The sequence below is a fragment of the Pteropus vampyrus genome, unplaced genomic scaffold (assembly GCF_000151845.1).
Source record: "Pteropus vampyrus isolate Shadow unplaced genomic scaffold, Pvam_2.0 Scaffold43, whole genome shotgun sequence".
NCBI classification, from domain to species: Eukaryota; Metazoa; Chordata; class Mammalia; order Chiroptera; family Pteropodidae; genus Pteropus; species Pteropus vampyrus.
In genome coordinates, this window is record NW_011888824.1 from 10,427,393 (window position 1) to 10,436,695 (window position 9,303).

Here is a 9,303-nt window from a genome sequence, read left to right on the forward strand (position 1 = left end):
GAATTCCAGCCCTGGCTCCTTACATGTTGAGTGGAGACTAATAAAGCTGTCATGGTAGAAATGGCTTAGTGAAAACTCAGGAGCTCAACTTCCTAACCAAAATAGTAAATCATAGAGTATTCTGTTATATGTCAATAAAACAAATTACCACACTCACAAATTTTTTCTTTCTTTCTTTCTTTCTGAGAGCATCTCTAGAGAAATCACAAAGATGAGGCCACTGTGTTTTCTATCACATCCCCACTTTTGTCCAGTGCAAAAGATGGGTAAGTCTTGAGAATCACAGGGGAGGGATTACTATAGGCTAAATCAAGTAATAATATCAAGTACATACCATCTTCTGAATGTAGTTGTTTTATTGCTGCAAATCCACATACGCTGTGGCATATCGACTGCAGCTTTTATCTGGACAATCCCTTTTCTCTGTTCCAATAAACAGAGAACATCAGAAGTAGTTTGATTTCATCTAAAGTGACAGAAATATATTTTTAACTCAAGGTTATTTTGACTCTGTGTTCTCTCTGCCATAAATTAGTCTATGAGAACTAGTTTGTTTCACCATTCTCTAAGCTAAATTGGTGATAATATGAACACCAGAGAGCAGAAAGTGGCTGGAATTTTATATTAAACCTACGCATGCTAGAAGGTGGGAAGTAAATTCTATGGTAATATTGTGAATTTTCTTGGAATCTGTGTTATATGGCATGTGAGTTTATCCTCTCCAAAGTCAGGGATAATTTTTTTTTTCTGCCTCTAGAAAAAAGTGCAATGATTGATGGTGCTTTTTGAATTTTAGAAGCAATATATATCATATTTTGTATGCCCTTCAGCTCTTTCCTGAGTGACCTGAAAATCTGTCAGCTTTGAGAAGGGCACAGAGGAAGATTCTCCAGTTGATCCGGGCTGCAACTTTTCCATATGGCCTTTTAGGACCCAATGAGATTAGTGGTGCTCAAAAATCAAATGAAATCTGTGGTGTGAAAGACTGAATACAAGGTTCACAGCAGAAACATCAAAACTTTAGAACAAAGCTACAACTTCTTTAGTGGGTAACCATTCTTTAGAGGAATAATAGCATTTGGCCTGCTAATGGACACTGGTAGAAACCAGGTGTCTATGAAATATAAGCCACTTATCATGAACTGAATGTTATCTGACCCACCCAGCTATAAAGCCAAACACATCCAAGTAGAAATAGTATATAAGTGAGTACATCTGAGCAGGTCCTAAAAGCTCAAGTTTCACATACTGATAGCTTCTTAGTATGCCTGCTCATGCCACACTGTCACCTCTCCACAAAACAACACTTACAACATCATGAACAATTCTCTATTATCAGTTAACTAAAGAAAAAGAAAGCCATGCTTTACAGATGACTTTGCATAATAAACTAGCACCAGTTTCAAGTGGATTGCTGGGTCTCCCTTAGTCCCACTGAAGTGAAGGTGGGAAATTCTCCCAGTAGGTAGAACTTTGAGTGGTCTAACAGCTTTGCTTTTGCCTGGAAAGAGAGAAATTGATAGACAGTAACAAATGGTTTGGTCAGATCGTCATGGACATGAAAAGAATAAAGAGAGCAGAGGATTGGTGACAAGGAGGTTTGGGAAGTAGCACATGGGTGGGTCTCATAAAATGGGCCCATAGTGTGAAGATATTTGGGTTCTATATAAATGTCCACCACATTGGTTGCCAACCCAATAGCCATTCTCCTTCTTGTGAACAAAACTGCAATTTTGTATGAGTACCCATGTTCCTCTGTGTGACTTTATACTCCAAGGAAGGCTGGTCACATCTCCGCCCCAGTAGGTAAATCATCTAGCCAATCATGGTTATTTTATTGTTCTTGTGAGTGGTTGGCTTTAAAAAGGTTATGTGACCCAATTTTGACCAAAGAAACATTGAAGGATGTCTGCTGTGGGGTTACTTCTGTGAGAGTTTATTTATTAAAAAGAAAATAAGAGTACCTTCTTCTGCCTCACTTTGAATTGAGAGCTAGTCTTAACAAAAAGGAGACAGGGGAGAACACTTCTGCTTGCAGTGGTTGTAGCAACAATATCTGGTTTCCAAGGATAGTATTGCCAGTGCATCTGTAGTAGTATCCAATGTATAGTGCCAGCAGTGTCAACTGTGCAATCTATGATACCTGACGCTAAGTGGCAGCAGCCACTGTGTCCTTACGGGACTAGTTTTATGATTTGATTTTGGTTGTATCTCTGGCCGCATGGCTTCTGAGTCTGATTGCTCCCCTGGGCAGCCTTTGAGCTAACAAATATTTTTTTCAGTAATCTTTTTTCTGCGCAAACTAAGCAGAGTCCATTTCTGTTGATTGCAGTGAGAGTCCATGGCTGATACAGATCTTCTGTATCAAATTATCTGTGAGATATTGGTCTAAAAGAAAAAAAAATGTATTTTTGCAGCACTAACATTTTTCAGAATTGAGCACTGTTTGTAAGTTTTACTTTTGATGTTATTCAAACATAGGAAAGACAAATGTTCATCCACCTACCAGTAATATTATCTGGGTCAATCTCCAGCTGGTACAAACAATAAAGGAGAAAAACATTTCTCTTTGAAAGCATGGAAATTTAAAAAAAAAAATGTATTAATAACAAACTCAACGGAAACAAATATGAGGTTTAAAATGGAAAATAAAGGCAGTACCTTCTGTACAGGTTGTGATGCTGGCCCTTACTTCTTACCGCTCCAGAGAAGCAAATGAGTAGAACTTTTACTCTCACAGAGAGTTAAAATGTATCATGGGACTATCACTGTTCATAAACTGAATATAGTACAGGTATTTTTCAACTAGCCAGATTAGAGGTTTCTGCTTTCCTTCTACCTCATCTCAACATTTGGGGCCACAGGATCCCTACCTTCGCAATCTGCATATGCCTATTTCTTAGGACCAACCCTAATCAGAGGTAAGAAGAATTTAAATAGCCCCAGTTTCATGGTTTGACCTACTATGTGCTAGGTATGCTTCTTGGCACTGAGCATACCCCAGAATCCAAAAGAGACAAATTTCAAGCTTTAGTGGAACTTCCTTTCCAATAATTTCTCTCCCTGCCTGCCGGCAATAATCTTTGATGCCTCTTCTATCCATATGTCTATACTTTGTCTCATTTCTTCTGCACTGGCCTAGCTCACTGCCATCTGTGCCCCAAGTCTGGAAGTGTAGTGGAAAGTGTAGTGAGAAGTGTAGTGATCTATTTGATTGCAAGAAATCAGACGTTGTTGCTTTTGCCATTTAGGACATTAATATTTTTCTTTGCTTCAGATGTTCGATTTTATGCTTTCATGTAATTGGTGTAATACATTTATGCCTTCTTTAATGAAATAAAACTCAGATGTTTCAAAGTAGTCAGTGAGAGAGAGTCTCTTCTTGGAAAGGAAGGTTGTACTCTACTGTCTCAACTCGTAGCTCGGAACACTCTCCTCAGTGATTGTTTTAATGATTATATCACCTGCTGGCCTCGGGGTCAAAGACTGATACCCTGCTTTCAATGCTTTGTCCTTTACATGGCCGCATGGCATTTCCTTGGTATACCATTTAGCTCAGCTGAGACAGACTTAATGCCCAAATTAAGCTTTACTGAAGGCTAGAATATAACAGTATAGCAATACATGCTAAGAGGAGCTCCATAAGAATAACTAACATATATTGCATAACTTACTTATCTTTAGCTTTTTACCCACTGCAGGGCTCCTTCCTTTCGCTGCCAAATTCTATTTCTGCAAGTACATATCCCCCAATATCTGGCTTTGTCACCATTAAGACATAGAAAGGGATGGAAACTTCCATCTTACCTCAGGCCCATCCCCTCAGCTCTGAGTTTCTACCTGAAGGCTTCCTTCCTCTCCAGGTAACTGATCCTGGTAATAACCACAGGCTTCATGGTGGATGAAAAGACATCTACAGTGGCATAGCCTAAGCCCACCAGTCTTACCCTGAATAGACACATCAAGCATTAGCCAAATGCAGAAGATAATTTTGTCTTAAGCTTGCTTAAGAAAAATATGTAATTCTTGGGCTAAGGTAACTGAAAAGATAGATCTTTCTTGCTTCAGACAAGGCTAGACATGGAGGTTCAAATGCTGTCATTTGTCTTTTGCCATTTGAGAAAGCTTTTTGCTGTTTCTTTTTCTCTACCTTCGTCCCTCTTTCTTTCCATTCTTCTTTGTTTTCCTTTATATTGAGTCCCTCTTCAAGGAAAATTCTCCGCATTCTGTCAAGAATGGCCACTAGCAACTTCAAATTTACATTAAATTACATCAATCTCAATGAAAAGAAAAAGATGTAACCTCTTTCTGAATGGTTTCAGCAAAATTTCAAGAGATGACTCAGAATGGCTCTCTGAACCAATCCTGTAACTTAAAGACAGAGTGCTCTGATTGGCCAGCCTGTAGACTATTTTTCTGTGAAAGGGGAAATTGTGCCCTGTGATTGACAGTTCTTACCAAAGAGCAGAGAGGTATTTCTCATAAGGAAATGTTTCAAGACATTCAAAAAGTAACAGATCTGGATATAATATGGTATTCTCATATATGTACACAAGAGTAGATTATTAGAGTTACAGCATGATAAATTTGATATGGTCTACAAGTCAGACACAGAAGAATTGTAAATTATAAATTATGAGGCTGATTTGTTCATAAGCAATCTGAGACATTGTATTACCAAAGTTATGGAAAATCATCTCCAAAATATTAGACAAGCCTAAATCCTAATCAAATGTCAAGATTAATTCAGGAATACGGATTGCTTTTAAGCGAACTGAGCAAATTAGAAAAAAGAGACCAAGATGTAAACTATACCTGAGACAAGAACCACAAATAATTGAGTCTATGGAAGGTGGGAAGATAAAGGCTATGTTCCTACAAGCAAAACATGGTATGCATAGACAAGAAGAATTTACCACTATTGCAATTAAACTCTTTTTTTATTACTAAATGGTTAAATGAACATGTTGTATTTATGAGACTTCGAAGTATGGTAGTCATGTTATAATTGTCTTAACCTAGAAATTATAAGGCTGAGTTGATTGAGTAATGAAGTGATTATATTCACAAGCACTGATGAACTGTCCATTTTAGCACCTTAGTCATTAATTTCTTGATTTCCCATTCCACAGGAGATTTCCTAATGCAGCCAAGAACTAAAAATTTTCTTTCTGTTGCATTCTACAATTGGAAATCTCCTTATCTCCTCTAACGCCCAATGGAATCACAGTTTTAAGACCATTTTCCTTACAAGACAGCTGAAACGACCAGTTAACAACTATGAGGTTGAAGATTTGAAAACAAGCTAATGTCCATATGAACTACAATTGTTTTTACTAAACAAGAGCTATAAAAAGTACTGTATATGCAGCTACATGTAGCATACTAAGCTACATGGCCACCCTATCTAAAATAGCAGCCATGTTCCTCTCACTACCAGCTTACCCTGTTTCATTTTCTACAAGAACCTATAACTGAGTAATCTGAAACTACCTTACCCACTGTTGGTTGACTGTTCCCCAAACAGAATGCAAGCTCAATGAGGCAGACGTTTTGTTTATCTTGTTTAGTGATGTATCTCCAGCAGCCTACAAAGTTGAAAACCCAGAATTTAACATAAAATACTTTGAGTTTTAAATTTGGACAATTAATTTACAATTAAAAAAGAACTATGTAAGTTAGAGACCTAACTTGGCTTCCCTGAAAGCAAAGCTGTCACAATAACTTAGCCATAGACCATGTGTTAAGGAGGTGATTCCAGAAACAGGAGTAAGGCAGCAGAGGGGTGAGACGAGAATAGGAAAAGTCAATATAAGGGTGTGCTGGCCAAGTCTCCGCTGAAGGCACAGGAGCTCAGTTTGGCTGGGACTTCTAAGAAGTGTAAATTTTTTCCAGAATTTCTATTTGAGGGAAGTGAGGATGAAGCATGGCTCCCACAGTGGTTGACGGTTGACATTTGCCCTGGGGAGCATTTATATAGCCCACTTCAGGCTTGTATTTATATATATGCCTAGTGTCTCCAGGACATAGAAAAGGCAGAAGGCAGAAAGGAGAATAATTCTGCACCTGCTTGAGATGGGACCTTGTCAATCAGAGGTGAACCTGAACTTTCAGCAACTGAAACACAGTTAGGCCAAAGGAATGATAATAAGGCTCCAAAGTATCTGCTACATAAAACAAACATATGTGAAGGCCAAATATGGTACATGGTTTGTCAGTATTGGACCTTTGGTTTATTGGCTTAGAAATTCATGAAGGCTTTCATAGCATGATCTAACTAACTTCTCAAAGATTCTAAAGTATAGAATTGTAAAAAGAAAGCCAAATTCTACTTTTTATTTATGCATTAACAAATTTAATGAACATTTACCGCATTCTAAGTGCTGGAAATACATCACCAAACAAGATAAACAAAGCGCCTGCCTCACTGAGCTTGCATTCTGGTTGAGGAATAGTCAACAAACAATGGTAATTTCAGATTATTTAGTTATAGGTCTCAGTGGAAAATGAAACAGGGTAAGCTAGTAGTGAGAGAAACATGGCTGCTTTTCTTGATAGGGTAGCCATGAAAGTCTTCTTTACATGAATGTCACTTGAGGAGAGAACTGAATAGGAAGGAGAGAGCCAGATGAAGATCAGGGAAGAGCGTTCTGGACAAAGCAAATAGCTTATATAGGAGCCCTGAGAGCAGAATAAACTCTTATGTTTGAGGAGCAACAAGATCAGAGAGTGGGAGAAGTGGTGAGGGATGAAGTGAAACATGTCTGCAGAGGTCAGTTCAGACAGGGCCCTGAAGGCTTTGGTGAGAAGGTTAGGCTTTATTCTTAGTGAGATGAAAATTTTAATCAGAGGAGGGATGTTACCTGATTTTCTGTTTTTAAAGTTCACTCTAGTTGCTGTGTGGACAGTGTCTATAGGCAGTTATGGCTCCTGGAGTTGTGAAACATAACAGACCTGAGTATGTATATTTTCCACGAACAAGTGAATCTCTCAGTCACATTTTGCCTAAAATAGATATATTCACACAGAGCCTTGTGTGCAAATGTTCTTAGCAGCATTATTAATGACAGTCAAAAAGTGGAAACAATTCAAATGTCCATTAACTGAGTGGAAAAACAAATGTTTTTATTCTTAAGAAGATACTCATACAATGGAAAACTATTTAACAATAAAAAGAAATATTGATATTTGCTACAACGTGAACAGTGAAATCATCATGCTAAGTGAAAGAATCCAGACACAGAAGGACACATATTGCATGATTCTATTTATATGAAATGTCCCGAAAAAGCAGATCTATATGTAGAGAAGGCAGATTAGCAATTGCCTGGGGCTGGGAGTTGGAACGGATTAAGTTTAAAAGAGCAGAAGGGGTCTTACTGGAGTGATGAGAATGTTCTAAAACTGCACGGCAGTGACAGTTGCACAACACGGTGAATCTACTTAAAATGGGTGAATTTTAAGGCATGCAAGTTATACTTCGATGTTTTTCCTAAAAATATATAGGTATTTCTAAATTTAGAACACATACCTTCAAATCATGTAGACCCTTGGTCTCCACAGAGCTTGGCCTGGCCTGAGATTTCCCCCCAATTCTGCTTGCTCTAAACAGCACTAAGCTGCCCCAGCTTTCCGTAGCCACCAGTGGCCCACTTTGGTAAACAGCTGAGTTAAAGTTTTTTTCTCTCCCAACTTTCTTTCCTCTTAGGGATATCATACACATTCCAAGCTTTCTCCATTCCTCCTATTTTCAGACTCTCAGGTTGGTTGGTTCCTCAGTAAATCTGTTTATCATTCTTAGTTCACTCACTTTTTTCTTTCACCTTTCTAATTTTTGCCAACTGTTTAAAGAAAATTTCTTTACTACTTTCCTTTCTGTTTTTCTTCCTCTTTTCCTCCTTTTTTTAACTTCTATTTTCTTTGCTATCACCCATCATTCTTTCTCTGTATTCGTTCCATTTGTGACCCCTAAAAAATGACTATAAAAATCATGGCCTATATGTGGGAGAACAGTATTGGAGACACACTATTATCAAGAAGAAGGAAAGACTAAGCAGCACTTTGCCATATCAACCTCTAAACTTGAAAATATCCCAAAGTCCTCAAGAATATCTTCAAAATTTCTTTCTATCTCACTGTAGTACAATCAACCCACTCTCTCTATAAGACATTCACAGGGAATAAAAATGTTATTATTAAACCATATTTTAAAGTTTTGCACATTAGTATATAACTATATTTTAAATTATTTTTATTATGAACAAGAATATTCTATTGCAAAAAATTATCTTATTGGTATTACTATACTTTTGTGGGTTGACCCAGTAAAAGGAACATTACTTATCACATTATTTCTTTAGGGAAGAAAAAATTATGTATTAAGTCCAAGCAATGATTTAGAGTTTATTTTCAGTTTATTAATTGGATATTGCCATTACATACTGGTTTTAATTATGTCTTTTTAAGCACTATATTGTAAGTGTTCCGTCGGCCAACTCCTATCTTGTTTCATTGTATTTTTTTCTCATATTTTTAAAAGCAAAAAGACAATTATATATATATAACTAAGCAAAATACATTTCCCTGTCAATGGAATAGATAATGGGTTCTTAATTTTCTGGTCTTCTTTCACATGAAATATATAACGCTGGGAATAATTAGCATATTAATAGTCTATATTGTCAGTTCATTTCTTGGTAACAAGAATATAAAAAAATGAGATTCTAAATTCCTTAAAATTCAGTTTAAAATAAACAATCAGGACTGCAGATCACCATACCCTTTTATGTGAGATTTTGAAATCAGGGTTACTGTTATATCTTGCCTTAAGGGAGATAAACATACTCAGACATGCCACAGCAGACTGCATTCAGGTGTAATGAGACTGTTTAGCCCTGTTGGGAGAAGTGTAGGGAGAAACAATGCTAAGCTTTCATTTCCTGTAGGTTACTCATAATTTATGAGATTTCTTTGCAGCTTCAAATATCCTTAAGCTTTACATACACTTGTTAAGCCACGATAATGAAAAATAAAACCATAAACAGCAAAACACCACTTCAATATAGGGTAGAATTTTTTAATGTAACCCAGGGTGAGAGTATCTCAGCAGAAGCAGTTTGTTTTATGTTTTGATTTTTAACTGTTAATTTTAAAATAGGCTGCTATAGAAAAGGATGCGAGTTTAGTTTTGTCTCCATTTCCTGCATAAGTCTTTTGGAATGGATGTTAAGTATAGATATGAAACCATTGGGAGAAAAAACAAACAAAGGGAAAAGATTATTATAAAAAATTAAATGTTAATTT